At 42.9% G+C, this 23501-nt stretch overlaps 1 protein-coding gene across 14 annotated transcripts in view; it reads right to left on the minus strand.

The window, feature by feature from the left end:
• The window catches only part of DACH2 (dachshund family transcription factor 2), a 493803-nt gene that overhangs the window by 116142 nt on the left and 354160 nt on the right, over positions 1 to 23501 (minus strand). The window lies entirely within an intron of this gene.

A 23501-nucleotide genomic window follows, 5' to 3' on the forward strand; every position in this document is an offset into this window, starting at 1 on the left:
AATATTCTATATTCAAAACCTAGTTTTTATGTACCTGAAAATTACCTGGTATTTGGCTATTCCTTTCAATGTAAAAATCATTTATATATGAATGTTTGGAAATGGCCACATTTTCCTATTGGTCCCCATTACTTTAATTTTACATTTTATACCTGTGGTCTGTTATGAAAATCCTCTTTAATATCATGCAGTGGTCTAGGCAAGTTGATTTGCTGCTACTGTCTCTACTGCCTGATAGTATTTTATTAAACTTTTCTAAACTAATCTTCAATCCTGTGACTGACAGCATGCAGTGCACAGCCTGTGCCAGTCACATTCAGTAATGCTTTGGCTTTTCATTAGAGTCAGAAGGTGTCCTGGTATCAGAGCAGGCCAGCAGCTTTGCCTTTGCTTCTCAGACCTGCAGCACAGATGCACACACTTACTGACATTTGTGTTGGCAGCCTCCACCTCTTAAAATAACGAAGGGCTGAGCATTCCCAAATAAGGCCAAATGCACATATTTGTGGGTGCTCTTGAGATGCAACAACACTGCTGTAGTCACTATGCATAGCTTGGAACCACCATTTACCTCCTTCCCAATTTCTCTACAGTTAGCATATCAGTTCAAGCCTTATCTCAGGTGACATATCCCCACACCTTGGCCATACCTTGGTATTTTACGCACAGTTATAACATTATAATTTATATTACAATAATCCTAGGAGCCCCAATCAAGATCAAGGATATACTGTGCTACATAAATAGATAGTGAGAGACAGTCCCTGTCTGAAGAGTTTACAAAATAGGCAAAAGGCAGGAAGGGAAACAGAAGCACAGAGGGGGGGAAGTAATTTACCCCAGGTCAGACAGCAAGTCAGCGACAGAGCTAGAAACCGAAAAACTGCAGCCTCCTCCCCACACTTGTTATCCTCTCTGCACCCTCCTCCTCCATCACAGTAATAATGTGCATGTAATAAACTCCTCGGACACTGTTGTTTTCTCACTCCTTTCCCCTCCTCACAAAGGAAAATTTTTGTAGACGAGCATTATTCTATTTACACTTAAATTTTGCAATCACAACGTATAGGGCCTGATCCAAACCCAGAACATGGGAAAGACTCCCATTAACGTCAATGGGCTTTGGATTATGATGTTAATGAGAAAGCAGCTTTTCTGTGTTTTCATATGATCCCCTATATCACTACCTTTCAAATGCCCTTGTTGATAACACAATGTAAGAAATATGTTTGTCGTTACACTAGGGAATGTTGTGACGTTAACCATGAATTTTACTCCACCTCCTTTTAGAACAACTCAGAACTATACTTCTCACATATTATAGATATACGTAACCCCTGCCTGCTTGGCATGGCACTCTGTCTCCCTCTAGTGGTGTCTAGGCCAGCTAGAGATTGGTGAGCCTGCTACAGCCTTGCAGTAAAGGTTCATGCATTTAACTCCAGAGGTCCCAGGTTTGATCCCTGCTGCCAATGCCTCTGTGTGGGTCAGCGTTACATATATAAATGAAGGATCAACAGAGATTAACTACTTTGACTACTAGGAACATTAACGTAACTTCCCTATACCTCATTTTTCCTCTTTTTTAATACATGTACCATCATTTACCTGTGTCACAGTGGAGCATGTGGCCTCAGTAATAACTTTTGTAAAGTTATAAATAAGGGTAAAGTATTAAGACCAAAACAGATGGGATTTCACAAAGGTTTTGTGAACCTGAAAGCAAAATAGTAATGGATAAAGAATTTTCTCAATGCATGTTTCACCCAGTTCCCTTGAACCAGTTCACAGATATTTAACTGTTGAGCTTAAGGTGAACCTGTTGGCAATGGCATTGCTGTTTTGTGTGTCTTCGAAGGGGTATGGCTTATAATTACATCAGAGCACAGCATGAAGAATACAGATATCTTCTTCTTATAATCAGAGAACAAATGTCCCTATGGAAAAAAATGTTATTCTGAATACATGCTGGCTAGATCCATGAAGGTGACTTGAGAAGTAATTTGTGGTCTATTCTTCTATTTGTAAGAATGAACCAATGACAGATAGCTATTACTGATAATGGCCATGGATTTCAAGAGGCTTTTAGGGCTCATGGTATTAGACTGAGAACAAAAATATCAAAAGGGTCTTCTCTCTAGCACTGCTGGTGTCAAGGTTAATGAGCTAAAACTAGTTAAACTGATATTACTAAATTAATGAGTTTTTTATAGTACACTGCATGGATGTTAACAGACAGCCTAATGTGGAATATGGCTAGTCTTAATTGAATTAGAAGGTATCGCATGTATACAATTAAGATAACTGAAGACTGTGGTGCTATAAAGTAATTGTATCCAGTTCTATCCCGTCCATCCCATGCCCATCATCACATGCTATGTGTGCTATACCACAGCAAAAATGTGCTTAGAAAGTCAAATTTAATCAATGAATTCCAAACACATTCAGTTTCAAATCATATAAAAGGGAGAAAATGGACATGGCTGCACAAAAATTGGTACCAATACTATGATGTCAACCTTAGAATTACTATTAACTGTGAATTTTACACTTGAAAAAGCTGCTAATTCTGAGCCCTACAAAGTGGTGTTCATCAGTGAAGAAAACAAGGAATAATTTGGCCTTCAAATCTTTATACTTGAAGATTTGGGGGTCAGATACTCTCCTGCATCAAGATATGCTCAAGTTCAGGAGAAGCAGGGTAGGTTTTAGCAGATCTGAAGCTGCCATCACTCTAGGGGACATATGCCAGATGAGAACTGCTGCAGGGGAGCAGAACACCACCTCGCCATGCCTTCTCCTTTCCCCAGCATACTTCCTATGCTGGATGGGTGGAAGCTGACAGATTGATTAGTGTAGGAATCAGCTCTGCTGGATTCTCAACAGTTCAGATTTCTCCTCCTCCTTAACTGGTCAGTCATGGCTAGATTACATGCAGTACAAAGGGAATGAAACTAGATCTGAGAATCTGTCTGAGAAAGGAAAAAAACAGCTTGACTTAGATTCTAGGATGAGTAGGGTTACCATACGTCCTCTTTTTCCCGGACATGTCTGGCTTTTCGGCACTCAAACCCCCGTCCGGGGGGAATTGCCAAAAAGCCGAACATGTCCAGGAAAATGGCAGCTCTGCTCCTTCCCTGACTCTTCGGCTCTGTTTAAGAGCCGAGCTGCCCGAGCGCTACCGGCTTCGGGCAGCCCCCATGCCTCCGGACCCTGCGCCGCCGGAACCCGGGAGGGGAAGTGCCCGGCTGCGGGTCTGGAGGCAAGGGGGCTGCCCGAAGCCCAAGCGCTACCGGCTTCACGGTTTGCCGGGCAGCCTCCAGACCCTGCGCCCCCGGCTGGGCGCTTCCCCTCCCGGGCTCCAGCTTTGCTGGGGAAGCGCCGGCCGGGGGCGCAGGGTCTGGGGGCTGCCCGGCAAACTGTGAAGCCGGTAGCGCTCGGGCAGCCCTTTCCGCGTGGCTGGGAGTGGGAGGGAGGAGGGGGCAGAGTTAGGGCGGGGAAGGGGCGGAGTTGGGGCGGGGCTGGGGTGGGGAAATGGGCAGGGCCAGGGCCCGTGGAGGGTCCTCTTTTTTTATTTGCTAGATATGGTAACCCTAAGGATGAGTTTGCAGTGAAGCAGTTAGAAAAAAAAGCATCCTTTTTACTTATAAACGGAACACTTTTCATAGGGAAGTTATCAAACTAAAATGAACTTAGAAGCCCATGATGCCATTTTTAAAGTCATTTGTCAGAATACAACTCCAGACTACATATCATATGTTTATATACAGGAAAAATGAAAATACAATATCCACATTCAAAATGGATGAACAAAATCAGAAAAAAAAAAGTATTTTTGTGGGTGTGATGTTTTAAAGAGGAAGGAACACATAAGGAAATAAATGGCATTTGCAGATGGTTAAATTCTGAAGGAAAAGCATTGCATAACTGGAACAACTTTTTCTTGTGAGCATATTGTGGCCAACGTATTTACTTTAGCTATTTTCTAAAGCACTCATGTCCAAGGATTTGAAATCCTGTACAATTCCAAAAAAAATTAACACTAGATTGAATGTCCCCCAAAACTAGCCACGTTATCAAAGAACAATAGAAGATCTGTTGCAAAATAATGGAAAATATGCACAAAAATGAATGGACTCAAATAAAATGGCTTCACACCAAACCTTGGAGACAATCACAAAGAGACGTTAGCTAATAATCTCAGGAAAGAGTTCCATAGGTATCATCTTTGATCTAAGAAAGTCCCCCAGTCATTTAACTTCAGAACAGAAAGCAAGAACAACTCAACTGACGTCGACTATCTCATATGGGTAAAGGGGAGATACAATCACTCATCTACCACTGGATTATTAATGGTTTATACTCTATTCTGAATCTGTATATATCAAATTTTAGGCATTTTAGAAGTTTCCCACCCACACAGTCAGTACAATAACATGATGTGTGCCTCTTGAAAAAAAAAATATACACACACACACACACACACACATATATATATATATATATTTGCATCTTCTTCAATCTCACAAATGCAGAATAGCCACAATAAAACAAGTCTCTTGATTTCCCAAGTTTTAAATATCAATGCATGTCTGATCTAAAAGGCAAGCTTAACATTTATGTCTTGTCTTGGTGATAAAGTTCATGAATATATAATGAGAATGGAACAACTCTACTACTGATTAAATGTCAAAAAAGGTTTTTATTGTCAAATATACTGTAGATATAGAAGATATACAACAAAGAACACTAATTGCTGAAAGCTTTGTACAGTAAAAAAATTCACATGATGTGTAGAGGAAATGTTTATTCTCACCGTCAACTATCAATTATAAGTTGCTTTAAGATTTCATTCAGGCTGAACCACACTATTACTGACTATAATACAACCAAGCTCTGCTGAGTGAAATGTTTCAAATTCAAGTGTAGAGATACAGTCTATATAGCAAGTAAGGCTACGTCTACACTACAAGGTAGGGGCGGGATTCCCAGCTCACATATATATACTCATGCTAACATGATGAGAGCTAGTGGGAGTATAATTAGTAGCATAACCGGGGCAGCACAGGAAGCAGCAGCAGGGCCTAGCCTAACCAACTACATACCATGGGGTTCAGGCGGATTCGTACTCAGCATGCTGCCACTGCCTGTGCTACCACAGCTATACTACTAGTTAGTCCAGGGCTAACTCTCATGAAGTTAGCACGAGTATGCATATGTGAGCTGAAAATCACACCTCTACTTCGCAGTACAGATGTAACCTAAAGTTATAATATAAGCGGTAGGTATAGCAGAGGCAGCATACACTGTACAAGAACAGCTGCTTTCAAATACGCAGTCCAATCATGCCAGTAGTATTAAACAAGGCTACTAGAAGATTACAATAATAATTTGTCAGATTTTAAGGATTTTGGTCACCATTTCTTGATAATATATTGTAGGAGAAACCATAGAAATTGTTCTACACCTAATTTGTATTCTTCAGTTCAAACAACACTTTTTATTAGGCATATAGGGTGCACTAAGCTGCTCTGTGATATTTGTCTTGGCAATAACTGTAAATTCAACTTCCAGTTTTGCACTTTTGCTAAGCAACAATTCTTAAACTACTGCATGTCTCCATTAATTTCCAAAGCAGATGAGCTGAGAAATCAGACTGACAATATTATAGCACAAGACATTTACTTGGAACTTTACAAATCTATGCTAAAAAACACTCCCTGCTCTGAAGAATTTATAGTCTGCTGCCAGATATACAAGACAAACAAAGATAAGGGTCTCACTTCACAAATGGATTATGGCAGGGCCGGGAACAGCAGAAAGTCTTTCTGAAAGGGAGGTCTCACAGTAGCACAAGCCACCCACAACTCCGAGAATGTCCGGGGGACTAGAGACAGTCATTGCAGCCCCACCAGTGTTTCGTGCTGGCTAGGGAAGGAGCATGGCCAAGATACCCAGAAGATGCACTGATTCAACACATATCCTGGAGCAGTCTCTGTTGGTGGTGCTCCTATAGGAGCCTCAGAGACAAATTAAAAATTCCCACTCCTGGCAAAACTTTTGACGGACATCAGTGCCTTCCTCTGGGAATGAATGCCTCTTCTAGCACACCTATGTCCACTGGAACTGATGTTTACAAACTGCACACGTAACCCCATCCCACCACTATACCTCCAGGGATGAATCAAGCTCACAAGCCCAGGTGCGTTTTGACAACAGTTCATGGGAGAGAAGATACAGCAAGTAGGTGGATGGCAAGGTGGTGAAGGACCCAAAAAGTGGATATAAAGGACAAATGTGGAGAAAAGAGAGGGCATTTGGGTGTAGAGAAAAAGGATACTATTTCATGCTCAGGGAGCTGTATGAATCAGGGCACAAAGTGAGGAGTTGGAGGGAGCAGCAGGTAAGAAGATGGGAAGGAGTGATTGGGAGAGTACCCCTATATATACTGGCAGAAGTCTGTAGCATAAACCTAGCCTAACAGAACTACCTCTGTTAGGTACTTCTGTTAGGCCAGGTCTATCCTACAGACTTCTGCCAACACAGCTACGTTGGACAGAGTGTAAAGAGGTGTGATCTCTGAGCAACACAGCTACACGGTCATGGCAGAAGCCCTTAAGTGTAGTTGCAGCTATTCTGGCACAAGAAGCAACAGAGGCCAGCGAAGGCAGCTTTCTGTGAAGCCCCTCCTTGTCTTATGACTTCAAGCTCCATTCCTCTCCTCCGCTGCCCAACCTAAGCCTCAACAGAAATCAATGGAACTAAGTTCTATTAGGCCCTGGACACCCTACCAGCTGGAACTCAGATCAGTGAGATCTGTTGTTCTTGATCTATGGTTGCTTGGATGGGTGTTGAGATGTCTCCAAGACTTAAGGTGCCTCCCTGTAGCCTGGCCCAAGTCTGTTCAAAGCATTGTGTAATTCTTAACGTACCCTTGTGAGGTAAATTAAATTTACCGTTTTAATGGTCTAAGACATCTCTTTTAGCAACCTTCTGCTATGAAGCAAACTGAAGATGCTGGAAACCAGAAGGGAGCAAAGTCAGTGAAATGGAGGCATAAGCCCATGACATACACAAATTAAATTTACAATTATATTTAAGATTAAAACACAGATAATAGGTTACGTTATGGTCTCAACTTGACAAATAATAACTGATAACAGGTAACTTAGATAATTTCTCCTTATAGTCATACATACTATGGCCCCAATTCAGAAAAACATCTCTATTTTGGAGTATACTTAAGCAGGTGGTTATCTGCTTTCCTGAGGTGGGGCCTAGGTCTGGAAAAACCAATGTACAAATTGGCTGTTTTAAAATATGTATGTAGTAGCCACTTATTGTGAACAATGGATCACACAATATTCATGCTACCTCTAGGATAATAAAAACTTTCTTAGAGCAACACACTCAAAATGTAATAAAATATTCTTTGTATTTTCACTTTATTTTAATGGACAAATTAATAGTTTCCAATATACTCTGCCAACGTGATTTACTCGTTCATTGCTTTACTACATTTACTGGACTAGTTTTTAATATTTTTCTAGGTTCTTATAAATATAAAATGTATATTTTTATAAAAATACAAGCAGTTGTGGAGTTAGAAATAAAGGTGTTTAACATGGCAATAATTTTCTATGGGCACATTTGTCCTTGGGTGGAGGAAACATGACAGCTCCTTTTCAATCTTAGCTAATATTGATCTGGCAAACTGCTGCTGTGAATATACAGCCAGGTCTTTTATTGAGGCAAAATCATGGTACACCCACCTGCACGCATTTGAATTTGGTATGGAACCACCTTGCCAAAATTCCACCAACATGTCACTTAGAGTCACGGAACACAATTTTTTAAAAGTATATATAAAATACAGATAAAAGGGAGTAAGCTCTCTTGTAAATTCATAGAATAAATTCAGGCTCCACCTAATTTTATGAATCAACACCTTAAAGAGAGAAACCAGAATTAAATGTTATTACTCATCTAAGCTACCCAAATTCTATAAAACTAAATAAGGCTCAAAATATATCTATCTATCTTAGGTATTTCTAGGCATATTTCATTGTTGCTTCTAAGCCCTTACCTGTATGTGCGTTTATATGTACACTTATACCGACCTAGGAAACTAAGGGCCTGAATTTTAAAATTGCCCTCTCATTTTATGGATCCAAGTAAAGGCAAACTCAGCTGATGTCACTTAGATATCTAACTGTCTCACCAAGTCCACACATGAGGTAGACACCCAAACAACATCAACTACACCCCTATTTACAGCTGCAAGCAAAGTTGTACTCTTTGTAAAAATCAGGCACTGAATCTCTAGTAACCTGTATACACAAAGAAAGTCACAGCTAAGGGTGAAATGCTTATCAGAATGTACACATGATAAGAGGTATTTCTTTCTATGTATGCACATCAATTGTATTTTTTTAAAACATTTCTGATTACAATTGGCATTTATGAAATTCCTGCTGTTAGCGGTTGTATTGCGACAGTAACACCCTCAACATGTGGGCTCTGCATGTAAGATAGTATGCCAATTTCCATCCTAATGTATAAGTGACTTAACAAACAGGAGAATGATTCAAACTTCAAAATTGTATTTAAATATTAAAGTACTTTCTTCTGATTGCTAAAATACCAATAAAGTGAGATGGAACTAACTCACTAACTTTGACTCTGGATTACTATAATGACAGTATCACAAATAGTGTCACTTTTCCTGACAAAATGGTAGTGCCCATCAGCTGGAAGTTCAGAAATGCCACTTTGACTCAAAAACATCTTTTCCCTAAGCACCTGAACTTTCAGAAAGGGATGCTGAGCAAATGGGCAGGTTTTTTTTAACTTAACACTGATAATTTAAGGGGGGGGAACAGTTACTAACCTTTCCGTAACTGTTGTTCTATATGTCCATTCCCATGTAGATGTGTGTGTGCCCCAAGTACAGATGCCAGAATTTTTTTTCCCTCTTGATATCCATAGGGTTGGCTCTCGCACTTTCTGGTGCTATGTGCACATGGTGCCGGTATAAATGACCCTGAAGACCCCATTCCTCTCCAGTTTCTTCTTGCTGACCGCTTCCAAAAAGGGGACAGGGAGTCTTGGAATGGACATGTGCAACGCATCTCAAAGAACAACAGTTACAGAAAGGCTAGTAACTGTTTTTTCTTCTTCAAAATGCACATGTCCATTCCCACCGAGGTGACTCACAAGTAGTTGTATAGGAAGTGGGTTTGGAGTTCAAGGACAGGCTGACTGCAAAACTGCCCAGCGAAAGCCAGCATCCTCTCTAGCCTGCTGAACAATGGTATAGTGCATTGTGAATGTGTGAATGGATGACCAGGTCACTGCCCTGCAGATGTCTGAATCAGAACTTGCGCTAGGAAAGCCACAGAGGAGGCTTGAGACCTTGTAGAGTGAGTCATAAGGACAGCTGGGGGTAGGATGTTTGTGGACTCATAACACACCCGGATACACAAGGTGATCCAGGAAGACAGTCTCTGTGCACAGATGGGAGACCTTTCATTCAGTCTGCTATCACTATGAATAGTTGAGAAGATCTGCAGAACAGCTTGGACCTTTGAATGTAGAAAGCTAAGGTCCTCTGGATGTCCAGTGAGTGGAAACACTGTTCTTCTCTATTTGCATGCAGCTTAGGGCAGAATACCAGTAAACAGATAGCTTGACTGCAGTGGAACTGTGAGACAAACTTTAGGCAGTTGTACCTTGTCCTCCGATATGAGGGTCCAGATCTCTGAGACTCTTCTGGCTGACATGATGGCCACCAGGAAGGCCACTTCCCAGGAAAGGTGTAACATGAGCATGATGCTAAGGGTTCAAACAGGGGCCCCATTAGCTTTGATAGGATGAGGTTCAAGTCACAGGTGGGCGTGGGATCTCTGACCTGTGGGATACACCCTTTCTAGGCCTTTGAGCAATCGGATGACCATTTCGTGGGAGAAGTCTTATCGGTTGTCCATCTTGGGATGGAAGGCAGAAACAGCCGCCCCGTGGTCCTTGACTGATGAGAGGGCTAGGACTTGTTTCAGGAGCAGCAGGTACTCCAGATAAGCTGTAGAGATGACTGTAAAGGCGGGATCTGTTGTTGGGAGCACCAGATGGACAATTGCTTCCATTTTGCAAGGTAGGTGGCTCAGGTGGAGGGCTTCCTACTGCTCAGTACGACCTCACTGCCCTACTCCGAGCACGCTACTCCTCCAGGTTCAGTCATGGAGCTTGCAGGCCGCCAAACGGAGAGTCAAGATTCGGATGTAGCAGCTGGCCATGGTCCTGAAAGATCAAGTCCGGGACAATGGAAGCTGAATTGGCGCCTCCACAGGTATACCGAGGAGAGTGGCAAACCAGTACTGTTGGGCCATGCAGATGCTATGAGAATGACTCCTGTGCAGTCTTCTTTGATTTTCACCAGAACCCTGTGAATCAATGGAATAGTAGGAAAGGCATAGAAAAGGTGACTGGTCATGGCAACAGGAACGCCTGTGTGAGGGAGCCCAGGCTGTGGCCTCATAGGGAGCAGAGCTGATGACATTTCCTGTTGATGAGGGTGGTGAACAGGTCTATGAGGGAAGACCCCCACTGTTGTCCCTCACAGTGTCTGGTCAGAGAGACCACTTGTAATGAGAGGAGAAGAACCTGCTGAGGTGATCTGCTAGCTGGTTGCTGGGAGGAACGATGCCACTAGATTGATGGACTGAGCGATGCAGAGTTCCCTGAGGTGGATTGCTTCTTGGCACAGGAGGGAAGAATGTACGCCTCCATGTCTGTTTATGCAGAACATAGCTGTCATATTGTCCGTGAGAATCAAGACAGTCCTGCTGTCCATGTGAGGAAGAAACACAGGTAGGCTAGACGCACTGTCCTGAGCTCCCTGATATTGATATGGAGGGTGAGTTCTTCTTGGGACCAAAGGCCATGGGTCCTGAGAGACCCAGGTGGGCTGCCCTGCTGAGGACTGATGCATCGGATACTAGAGAAAGGGACAGTTGAGGACTTGAGAAGAGTACCTTTGCCCATACCATGTGGCTGTCTAGCCACCAGTCACTGAGTTGAGGATGTGGGTTGAAACTGTGCACACTGAGTGTAGGAGATGGCAAGTGGGGGAATATACTGTGGCTGGCCACACTTGGAGAGGTCTGAGACATAGCCTTGCATGTTGCACTACATGTCTGCATGATGCCGTGAGGCCCAGGATACTCAGACACTGTTGCATGGTCATAACTGGATGAGCTTGTAAGGACTTTATCAGGGCTGTAATTGAGCTGAACTGGTCATCTGGGAGTAGAGCTCTCACTTGCATGGAGTCAAAAACTGCACCAATAAACTCTATCCTTTGGACTGGGATAAGGGTGGACTTCTGAGCGTTCAGCAGAAGGTCCGATGCGTTGAGTGTCGATTGAACGAGATGGATGTCAGCTTCCATCTGAGTTCAGGAGTGGCCCTTGATTAACCAGTCATGTAGATATGGAAAGACATGGATTCCCTTTTTTCTGAGAAAAGCTGCTACCACTGCCATACATTTGGTGAAGACTTGTGGGGCAGCTGACAGGCTGCACAGAAGCAACGTGAACTGGTAATGTGCTTGGTTCATTATAAACCTTAGGAAGCATCTGTGGCCATGGAAGATTGACATGTGGAAGTAAGTGTCCTTTAGATCGAGGGTGGCATACCAGTCCCCTGGATCCAGAGAGGGGATGATGGAGGCCAAGGAGACCATGCGGAACTGGTTGAGATGGCACAGGTCTAAAATGGGTCTGAGCCTACCCTTTGCTTTTCGGATTAGGAAGTAACAAGAGTAAAAAAAAACCCTGCCTTTCATGTGAACTGGAACCTCTTCTTCTTCCATCCGAAGGAGGGATTGGACCTCTTGTTCCAACAGATGCTTGTGAGAAGGATCCCTGAAGGGGAGAATGGGTGGCAAGGAGGGGTAGATAGAAATGGGATGGTGTAACCCAGTTCTATTGTGTTGAAGACCCAGTGGTCCTATGTGATCTGAGTCCAGGCATCCAAGAAGCAGGAAAGGCAGTTGGAAAATAAGGGGGTAGCTGGATCCGATGCAGGGGAAACAGCCATGCAGATCTCGAGCATCTTGTCAAAACATGTGTTTTGACAATCCCAAGTGTCTGGGTCTGGGTTGAGTGGGACCCGTCGATGAGGACAGGGGAGGAGGTCTGTGTCTATTTTTCCTCTATGTTGATCCTGCCTAGGAGGTTGATAGAAGTAGTGGCCTATCTGTTGTGTTCTGTACGGCTTTCTTGATCCTGCCAGCACGTAAAGTCCCAGGGATTTTAAGGTTGCTTTTGAGTCCTTGAGGCCATACAGCCTGCCATCTGTTTGCTCTGAAAAGAATGATGGTCTCTCAAAAAGGAGGTCCTGAATCATTTGTTGCACCTTGTTAGGTAGCCCTGAGGACCACCACCATGAACTCCTTTGCATTGTCACTGCAGTGGCCATTATCTGGCCGCAGAATCAGCAGCATCCAGAGCCGTCTGCAGAGAGACACAAGCCACAGTTTTCCCTTCCTTAACAAGGGAGGAAAACTCCTGCCTGGCGTCCTATGGGAGAAGGTCTTGAATTTCATCATGGACTCCATCATATAAAATCATAATGATCAGCAAGGCTTGCTGGTTCGCTATGCAGAGTTGAAGGCCCCCTGAGGAATATGCCTTCCATCTGAATAGGTCCAGTTTCTTTGGTTCTTTTGCTTTAGGCATAGGAACCATCTGTCCCTGGCAGTCCCTCTAATTGGCAGCCGCAACAACCAGGGATCCTTGGGGAGGGAGGGTGAGAAAAAAGAAATCCATACTCCTTGGCCAGTACAAGATACTTGTGCTCTGTGCGCTTTGGTAACAGAGGGAGAGAGGCAGGGGTTTAACACAGAACCTTCATCAGTTCCACGATGGCATTATGCAGAGGTAGGGCCACTCTAGAGGGTCCCGTGGGTGATAAGATGTCCAGGAGGCCATGCACAACCTTCTTGACCGCCTCTATTTGGATACTCAAGTTTGAGGCTACCCATTTTAACAAGTCCCGTGTTACGCCTTGTGGTTGTCCTGCAGAGGGAAGACTGCTGGTGACACTAGTGCCTCATCTGAAGAGGAGGATGAGGAGGCTAGGAGGCTAGGACAGGCTGTGAAGCTTCCATAGGTTCCTCAGCCTCCACCGGGAAACTATGGGCTTCCTTCATACCATGCTCGATACCGGAGTCTGGATATGGAGCCTCCCTGTGCGGTGCCGGGGGCGCTATCACCTCTGAAACAATGGAGTATGAGCACCTTGAAGGGGATACGCCAAAGATTTCCAAAAGGGCCACTGTATCATCGGTGGACCCCATGGACTGTGGCTATGCATCTGGCAGTACCATGGAAGACAGAGCCATGGTATGGTATGAATGGCCCAGAGAGCTGTGATGTCAGCTATGTTGAGGAGGGGAATAATACCCGACCTCCGAGTCTGACGAAGACTCTGAGCTCTGGTGCAGAGAACAGGACAGTGCCATGCCGCTCGGTGCTGGAGATGGAAAATGAGGCAATCCTGTGGCTGAAAATGTGGCCTTTCCCCTAGACAGCAGTTGCGGCACTGGGTGAAGTTCAGGGAGTGGCTCCCTGCTGCTCAGTGGCACCGGTGGTGCCAAGTCTTGACCCTCTGCGGATCCCGGTACCGGTAGGGTAAGAAGGTCCCTGGCCGCTGCGAATGCCTCAGGAGTTAATGGCACCATGAACTAGCTGGTGCATCATCTACTCTGGGATGTTCCTTTGTAGGTGTCCGAGGAGCTCGTTGTGGCTGATGTTGTGGTGCCGGGGGAGATGATTGGTCCGGCGTGGTTCTCTTTTTCCCTGTCTCCCTTCAATTTCGGCATTGGAGACCTGGTCTTCTCTTGGTGCTTGGAGTGCATCTTCTTAGACACTTAGATCGGTGCCAAGAGTCCCGGCTCGATGGAGGAGTACTCCAAACCGAAGTTGAGGTGCTTGGTGCTGAGTCCGAGAGTGGCTCCGAAGCTGGTCTTCCATGAGGAGGACCTTCAGCCAGGCCTCTCAGTCCTTCTTAGTCCGGGGCCTGAAGTCCTTGCAGATGAAGGATTCCAGCCAACCATCATAGGCAGTAAGAAGGAACTGAAGGAGAACAGGGTCGGCAGGGCCCTTTTTACCAGCGTCATGTGCGCACGGCACCAGAGAGTGCTAGAGCCAACTCTACGGATACTGCTAGGGAAAAATTTCTGGCAACTGTGCTCAGGGCATGCAAATACCTATGTGGGAATGGACATGTGAAAGCAATCAAAGAAGAAAAAGTCTATGACTTAATTGGCTGGAGGGTCCGACCAGATATTCAAGCCTAAATTTATTTGGAGGGTTTAAGACAGACAGACAATGCAGCATCAATTAAATTTTTTTAATTAAAGAAGTCTTTAGTGGGTTTTATGTAAATAATAATAATATGTAAAGAGAAGAAAGGAGGGCGGGGTGGGGGAGGGAGGGCAGCCTTCTAAAACCTTTATTGTATTATGAGCATTGATACCTTTTAGTATACAGACAGATGCATTGTATGATGTTGTCATCTGATAGTTAGACCAGATGTTACAGAAACAAACTAAGTTACTTAAGATTTAATAGGATATTCTTTCCATAACTGTGAGCTCACTCAAACCTACGTTCCAATCCCTAATTTGTGGTGCTTACAATAACCTCTATTAAAAAGCAGTCATTGTCATAGGGGAAGCAATATAAATAATCGTCTTCATCAATGGCAGTATTATGGAAGTTTCATAAGTCACTTAGAAGAAACAGACACGTTACTTAGTATTTTTGGATCCATAATTAATGGGATTTAGTTGATGATCTCTGCCATTTAGGACACTCCCAATGTTATGGGTAGTTGATATGACACATGTGAGAAAAATGATCTCACCACCTTAAGCTGTGGGGACCATAGTCTGGCTTGTAGGAAAAGGTGTCTGGCCTCTTTAAAGACTAGACAGTTATAGAGAGACTTGTGCGGCAGCTTCAGACCAGGGTAGTGTGGGAACGCTGATCAATCCCCAGTTCACTGGGTGACGAGAAGAGAGGGCTCTTTAGGTCCACATTGGTGCAGGAAAAGCCCTCTTTTACCTGGGCCAGGTGAAGCAGCACACACCCTCCGACCAGTGAAAGTAGTTAGATACCAGACTTTGTTATGATCCACTGGGCATTACAATAGTCACTCCTTTCTCGGGGGCTGTGAGAGAATTTTTTTTTTTTATCACCAGGTTGGCCAAGGTGAGCTGGGGATTTTTCACCTTCTCCACAGCAGGTTGGGGTATTAGTTGGGACAAACATGAAACGGAGGTTAGACTATGATGTCACAACTCAGTTTGTATGCATGGGGCAGATGTCCAGTGCAGGTATTCCACAGGGAAGGGATACATTGATCAGATAAAATGGACTGGTAAAGGATTTAAAGGGAGTATTCTCTAAACAAGTGGAAACGGGAGGGAGGGTTGGACCCCCCCTTTAACCCTCATTCGAGGGGAGGATGGTGAGATCCCAGCAACAGGTTGGCTGGGGACCAGGATGGGTAAAGCAGGAGGGCTGAAAGCAGCCCCCCGTCCGCTGGGTATATGTAAATGATTATGGAATTACCTGCACTGTACATTTTCATCTCCTGGATACTCCCTGACATTTAGGAATAAAGTTGTACCCTAATTAAACCACATCCAGTGACTCCTGGCTTCTTCCATCAGAGCCAGAAAAAGAAGAGTACCACTCTTAACGTTTTCCCCAGAATTTGTAATTTTCTTTCATAGATGTAACACTAAACATGTTTTTTCCAGATAATTTGCAATTTACATCTTTACCCCAATATAACGCTGTCCTTGGGAGCCAAAAAATCTTACCGTGTTATAGGTGAAAGCGCGTTATATTGAACTTGCTTTGATCTGCCGCAGCGCGCAGCCCCGTCCCCCCGGAGCGCTGCTTTAACGCATTATATCCGAATTCGTGTTATATCGGGTCGCGTTATATTGGGGTAGAGGTGTATTATAAAGCATATCTTAGTTAACTCTTCAAAAATACACATACAAAAGGAATAACATTCTGTTTAAAATCTCCCAAAGCCAGTCCACATCCTAGGACTACATATTATTATATGCCACCATTAGTAAGTATGGGTACAGATGTAAAATATATATTATTAAGTCTTAAGCAATTAGAGCCTATTCTTTCTTTATTTGACCTACTCCCTGTGCAGTCCCTTTGCTTTCAATGTCACTACACTGAAAGTAAACAGGGGCAAATTCTGTCATTTAAGGTATGACCTATATTCTTTTCATTTGCCATGATGACTAGATTTATATTAGGGCAAGTACTGAATTTGGTCCTCTGTCTTTATTCTCCTCTTGATGCCATGGGAATTACACATGTGTCTTGGGGAGAGAAACTAGACTTAATGAGTTACAATTTTGGACAACCTGCTTTCCTTTGGCAGGTTTGTACCTAACACTAATATTTGTTATTATTACCAGATATGAAAATTATAAACAAGGAAAAAATGTTGCCTTGAATCTACAGTGGCCAGTATGATTTATGACATCAAAAACTAGTAAGAAGACTAATGTTCTGAAGGGGTAGCTCTTTGAGTTAGCCTACATTCCCTTGTACTATGCCACTCTTAACTACTTCATTTGCAACTATAAAACAGACAAAATTAATTATTTTGAACAATCTTCTGAAATATTATATGCATTTTAATTGTATACACGCTGTCGTTAATTAAAGTTTCCTACCTTTTTGGTGCATTAATTCAGAGATCATATCACTGGTAAGGCAACAATTATAAAAGGTTGTTTACTAAAATTAAAAATAAATGAAAACATTACTGTACTCTTATAATATATTTAAAGTAATGCTAAAATATTTTGATTGGGCGGTTTTATTAGATATTATTTTCCTACTTTTAAAAATCAATCTCTTTGTTCCTTGAACACATTTCCTGTCAATAAAATGAAAAATGATATAGATTTAGGAGGATAGTGGTCTCAGCGTAGCATCTCTCATATTATTATTCCAGTATCATCTGTTACAAAGTAAGACCAATTCCCACATCTAATTACAAACAGGATTTCAGAGTCATTAAACAAAATACATTTCCATTAGTGCTGCTGTAAGAAGATAGGGGAAAAAAATGAAGATTAGTTCATGCTGCACCTCTGTTTTTCAAGCTTTGAAGATTTAGACCTCTGCACTCTGAGATTATAAATTTGTAAAGGATCGGAAAGGTGACAGACATGTGAAAGCTCTCAATTCTGAACAGTTTAAACCATACTATTTGCATTTTGTCATTCGTCTATCTTGTGCTCCATTTAGTTCTGATCGAAAATATAGCAAGAACCCAGACATGCCTAAAGGTATTTTACTTGGGTTCAGGGTTCTTTTTAAATAAACATTTTTTGCTTATTTAAACTAAATTTGTTCCAGCAGAATGTAGGTATGAAAACATAAGATTACTTGTAAGTAATTTTATCTTGATGGAAAAAAAATATTATCTGCTATTAAAAATGAGTATAGATTCTTAGAATCCAAGTCAGACTAGATAAATCAAGTGAATAGATTATGCAATATGTCTAAATGGCTGAAATACAAACTAAGAGGCATATATTCTCCCTCCTGAATGCGTGCATTCAGCTACCATTAATTGTAATGCGTCAGTGGAAAAATATACCCCTAGAACTGCCAGTTGAATAAAGTATGCACACAAACATGCTTAAATATTATTTAGTGACAACTTTTCTTGCCAAAAGTCTGTCACAAGTAGTCTCAACATTTTGCTGCCTAAATGTTGAGACACATACCAAGTTATCTATTTTAGTTAACTGTTGATATATACATAATTTTTAGCATGTGTGAAATGAGAACCAACAAACAGAAACTTTGGGCTTTTTTTCTCCTTTACAAGAAAGGGATGCTGTAGAATAGTTGCAGTATAATAGAATTTCAGTTTTACCCTTGTCCATAATTGTATCTCCTTTGTTATTTTTAAAATTATAGTGTCAGTTATTTATATTGTTTGAAGTTGTTTCTCTGTGGGTCCAAATACAGAATAGTTATCTAGTCAGATACTATTACCTTATGAATTATAAGATGTGCCAACGATATTTTAGGCTCTGATTCAGCACAGTAGTTAAACACATGCCTAAATTTAACAACGACAGTACTACCACTAAAAACAAGAAATCTACTCACATGCTTGAAGATAGGCATGTGCTTAAGTACCTTGCTGAACTGGGGCTTTAATGGAAACACAAAATAGTTCAGAGTTGACTAAAGGGATAAAAGCACTGTAATGTTTCACAGCTTTACAGATTACACACTTGTTAAATTCTTAGGGCCAAATTCCGTTCATAGCTACACTGATATAAATCAATGGGGGAATGGAGCAAAATCTGGCCACTGATATTTATTCTGAGAATAAACCTATTTGCAAAATAAATAAATATATTTGCACCTTGCAAGCTAGACTTGAGGTTTCAAGTTTTCACATATAGGGCTGGGCTCTCACAGGCTGACTGAGAACACCAATGAAGCCAGCGATATAAATGCCTATTATGCAGGATCACAAATTGAATACAATACAAAAAACCTGTTCCTTTTACTGGAACCCACATTTGTTAGTAGATCCTCCAGGAGGATGATCAATCTGCCAGGCACTCCCTCATTTTTCCTTCCTCTCAAATTCTCATTCCCCTGTTTTCCCAGCAAGTTCTTCTAAAAACTCTGTTCTTCCTTCCTCAACATCCTCCAGTTCTCCCACTCCTGAGCTATTCCTCACTCCCCAAAAAGTTCTGCTCCCCACTTTCACAATTCCTTCTGTCACAGTTACAGGGCAAACTGTACCTCTGACCCTTCCTGGTCTCTCCTAGTATACCCCTGTTTAGGTCTCAAGCCTGGGGCCATTACCTGTCTCTTGGGATTGAATCATGTATTTCTCTTACTCTCAGACAAGGGCCTGGTTGCAGTCCACTGGGCATCAACTGTGACTTACCTCAGCGGGTCTGACTTATATCTAGACCCTGCAATTCTGTTCCCTCTGGGGCAATAACAGTAGTCATCAGTGATCAGACAGCCCCATTAAAGCAATGTATTATTTATTCAGAACAAAAGCATTTCAGGGGAAACATATAAAAACAATAATACAGACTTTAGGCATATCTAGCTTTTCCCTAAAGCTTACAATTCCCTGGCTCTGGAAAGGCCCAGTTTCTTAGACTCTCTGCATAGAGTATTTCTCTCTTGTTCAGCCTGTCTCCCAAGACAGTTTCTGACCAGCGACACCCTCCCACACACACTCTTTTTCTACCCTGAAAAATGCTTTTCAAACTCTTCAATATTCTTCTGATCTCCATACTCCTAGCTTGCAACTTGTTCGAAACCGGAGTCACGATTCTTGAGGCTAACAGCTTGCCCTGCTCTCTTTCAAGTATATGCTTCGGTGTTCTTAGCCTGGGAAGCCACTGTGTCACCTTCATACCCAGAATCCACTGAATTTGAGTATTTTAGGCATAAAACAAACTTTCCACTACCCCCAGTATATAATCAGTTCCCCTCACTGGCCAGGACACATACAGTGTTCATAAAACTATTACATAGTATCATGCATAACATTATTACATATCATAGCCATAGCTGTCATCCCTATAAGGAATAAAACTTCTCCCTGAAATGTCCACTCTACCTGCTGTCTCTCTCCCTCCCTCCCTCAAGTGAGCACACTCCCTCTAAAGCTGCTGTATGATCTCTATAATAATCAAAGGCAGCACCACTAAAGGGCGCCAGGCTTAGCAGCTGCCCCTGATGCTCACTCCCCTCCATCATGTGATCCTGATCCATAGGGCAGAACTTCAGCAGGAGGCTTGGACAAGATGGTGCATCCAAAGTGCCTCTATAAAGTGGCAACTTATTTTTTAACTGCCTGTTCTCATAATTGGTCTGCCTTTGTTAGGAGGCTGTGGATTGTTGGGTCAGTCATTTGAAAACCCAACCAACTGACAATCTGATATTTACATTTGGTCAATTTCTCTAGCCATTGCTTAAGTGTGCCTCAGTGCAAAGCTTTTTATCTTCTACCAGCAGTTTGGAGTATACAAAAGCAAATATCCTCACCAGCCATTGAAACCAATGCAAGTTTTGGTTTCTGATTAATCAGCATACATGTTCCAATTTGTTAGGAGAAAGGTTTAATGCATTTATTTTAAGTAAGTTGAAGGAGTGTGGAAGTCAGCAGAACATAATTTGAGATCTAGGGCAGTGGTTTTCAAACTTTTTTTCTATTGACCCAGTTGAAGAAAATTGTTGATACCCGTGACCCAATGGAGCTGGGGATGAGGCATTTGGGGTGTTGGAGGGACTCAGGGCTGGGGCAGAGGGTTGGGGGGGCAGGCGTAAGGGCAGTGGGGTGGGGCCAGGAATGAGGGGTTCAGGGTATGGGAGGGGGATCTGGGCTGGGGGAGGGAGTTGGGGTGTGGGAGGGGAACAGGGGTCTGGGCTGGGGGTGCAGGCTCTGGGGTGGGGCTGGGGATTTTTTCATAGATTCTAGGACTGGAAGGGACCTCAAGAAGTCAATGAGTCCAGTCCCCTGTCCGCATGGCAGGACCAAATACTGTCTAGACCATCCCTGATAGACATTTATCTAACCTACTCTTAAATATCTCCAGAGATAGAGATTCCACAATCTCCCTAGGCAATTTATTCCAGTGTTTAACCACCCTGACAGTTAGGAACTTTTTCCTAATGTCCAGCCTAGACCTCCCTTGCTGCAGTTTAAGCCCATTGCTTCTTGTTCTATCCTTAGAGGCTAAGGTGAACAAGTTTCCTCCCTCCTCCTTATGACACCCTTTTAGATACCTGAAAACTGCTATCATGTCCCCTCTCAGTCTTCTCTTTTCCAAACTAAACAAACCCAATTCTTTCAGCCTTCCTTCATAGGTCATGTTCTCAAGACCTTTAATCATTCTTGTTGCTCTTCTCTGGACCCTCTCCAATTTCTCCACATCTTTCTTGAAATGCGGTGCCCAGAACTGGACACAATACTCCAGCTGAGGCCTAACCAGAGCAGAGTAGAGCAGAAGAATGACTTCTCGTGTCTTGCTCACAACACACCTGTTAATACATCCCAGAATCATGTTTGCTTTTTTTGCAACAGCATCACACTGTTGACTCATATTTAGCTTGTGGTCCACTATAACCCCTAGATCCCTTTCTGCTGTACTCCTTCCTAGACAGTCTCTTCCCATTCTGTATGTGTGAAACTGATTTTTCCTTCCTAAGTGGAGCACTTTGCATTTGTCTTTGTTAAACTTCATCCTGTTTACCTCAGATCATTTCTGAGGATGAGGGGTTTGGGATACAGGAGGGGGCTCCAGGTTTAGGTGGGGGCTCAGGGCTGGGGGTTGAGGTGCGGGAGGGGGTCAAGGCTCTGGACTGGGGGTGCAGGCTCTAGGGTGGGGCCAGGGATGAGGGGTTTGGAGTGCAGGAAGGGGCTCTGGGCTTGGAGGGGGGGGGGCTCAGGGCTGGGGCAGGGGATTGGGTCATGGGCTTCCCTCTGGCGGCTCCAAGTCAGCAGTGTAGTCAGGGTGCAGAGGCAGGCTTCCCACCTGTCCTGGCACCGCGGACTGTGCTGCACTCCAGAATCGGTCAGCAGCAGGTCCAGCTCCTAGGTGGAGGCACACAAGCAGCTCCACGCGGCTTTCACCTGCAGGCACTGCCCCTCCCAGCTCCCACTGGCTGGCAACTGACCAGTGGGAGTGTGGAGCCGGTGCTTGGGGCAGGGGCAGTGCACAGAACCCCCCTGCCTAAGAGCCAGAGCTGCTGCTGGCCGCTTCCGGGGCACAGCATGGTGTCGGAACAGGTAGGCACTAACCTGCCTTAGCCGCGCAGCACCACCGATGGGACTTTTAATGACCCAGTCAGCAGTGCTGACCAGAGCCACCCAGTGCCTTACATTCCATGACCCAGTACCAGGTCGCAACCCCCAGCTTGAAAACCACTGATCTAGGGTGTCAGGAGTCAAACAAAGGTATCATTTGGGTAAGATGGTGTAGAGAAGTAGATTAGACTCTCTTATTTCAAGACTATACACAAGTTATTTTAGACTTAAGGATAATTAATATAAATGAAATTCATACCTGGTTCTCTTTACAACTGATCCTAAAAATACCAATACAATATCTGATTGGTCATAGAAAACAATCTCAAAAATATTCATTATTTTTTTAAAGAAAATTATCCCCTTTGAAATAAAGACTTTGTTCATATAATATGAATGTGTAAAAAATACCTGATTTAACAACAGAAAAGAACTGACTTCATGAAACCTGCATGGCATTCAAAAAGATAAAAACAAATTCTGTTCTTTGGTCTTGTCATCTTTACTCTTACAATAAAATAACAGCTTAGGCATCCTGCTTTTTAGAATAAAAGACCTACCTCTTTTGACTTTTCAAGCACTTGAAAATTTAAAAGAGAAAGCCTAAAAATGCTGACCGTGTAATAGCTGGGTATTCATGGTAGGTGTAGAACATGAAAGGTTACAATATGGATCTGTGCCTACGCATTTCTTTTCAACTTGAGCAGCATCCTCCTGCTTCTGCTAACTCGGCAATCATACAGCTGACAGATTTCTGGGTTTTCTAAATAATGCATGGGATTTTCTTTTAACATGTCAGTGCAAAAATATCAATTCTGCCCCTGTGTCGTTTGTGATGCTGATTTTCCTTGACAGCATTCCATTAAACCAATGAGTTTTTTCCCTCCTGATGGTTCCTTAAATATTCCTCTGAGTGATGTATTTGTGGTTTTTTAAACAGATTGTGAAGGATGTTTGCATTTATGAGAAACCTGCATGGCAGGTACTTTAAAAAAAAGGAAAAAATGAAACACTTCTCCCCCCCCACCCCCAACACACCTATCTCTGACTCCTCAAATGCCAAAAGGTATGTGGAGGGAATATGGGGGGAGAATTTTCAGTTTTCTGCTTACCTAATTTATTTTGTTCTCTGGAAATTAAGCAACAACAGAATGTACATTCAGAGTAACATTTGGACTTCCTAAGGAAATACCATTGGAAACACTTAGTACTGTTTGATATCACTCCTGGGAAAGCAAAAAAAGCATGTATGCATGTTAACTCCAAAAGCCATCAAAAGGAAAACAACTAGTTTATCCTTTGCATAGTGGTTTGTACAAATAGGTACTGTCACTGATACTCTACACTGATACTTCTTGATTATGCCACTGTGGTACATAGTATTCTTAAAGGATAACAGAATAATGCCAGCTGTACTGTATTTTTGCACCCTATCATTCATATTTTCCACTTAATCTACTGTCCCATATACTTTAGCTCTTGATCACCTGTAGCAAAGAACTTCAGTTTCACTGTGAAAACTAGCATGATTCAAATCAGTTTCAGGTTCCCATAGTCAATGATATGTTAGTTTTCCATAATCCATA

Source organism: Chrysemys picta, chromosome 9 (assembly GCF_011386835.1).
Source record: "Chrysemys picta bellii isolate R12L10 chromosome 9, ASM1138683v2, whole genome shotgun sequence".
NCBI lineage: Eukaryota > Metazoa > Chordata > Testudines > Emydidae > Chrysemys > Chrysemys picta.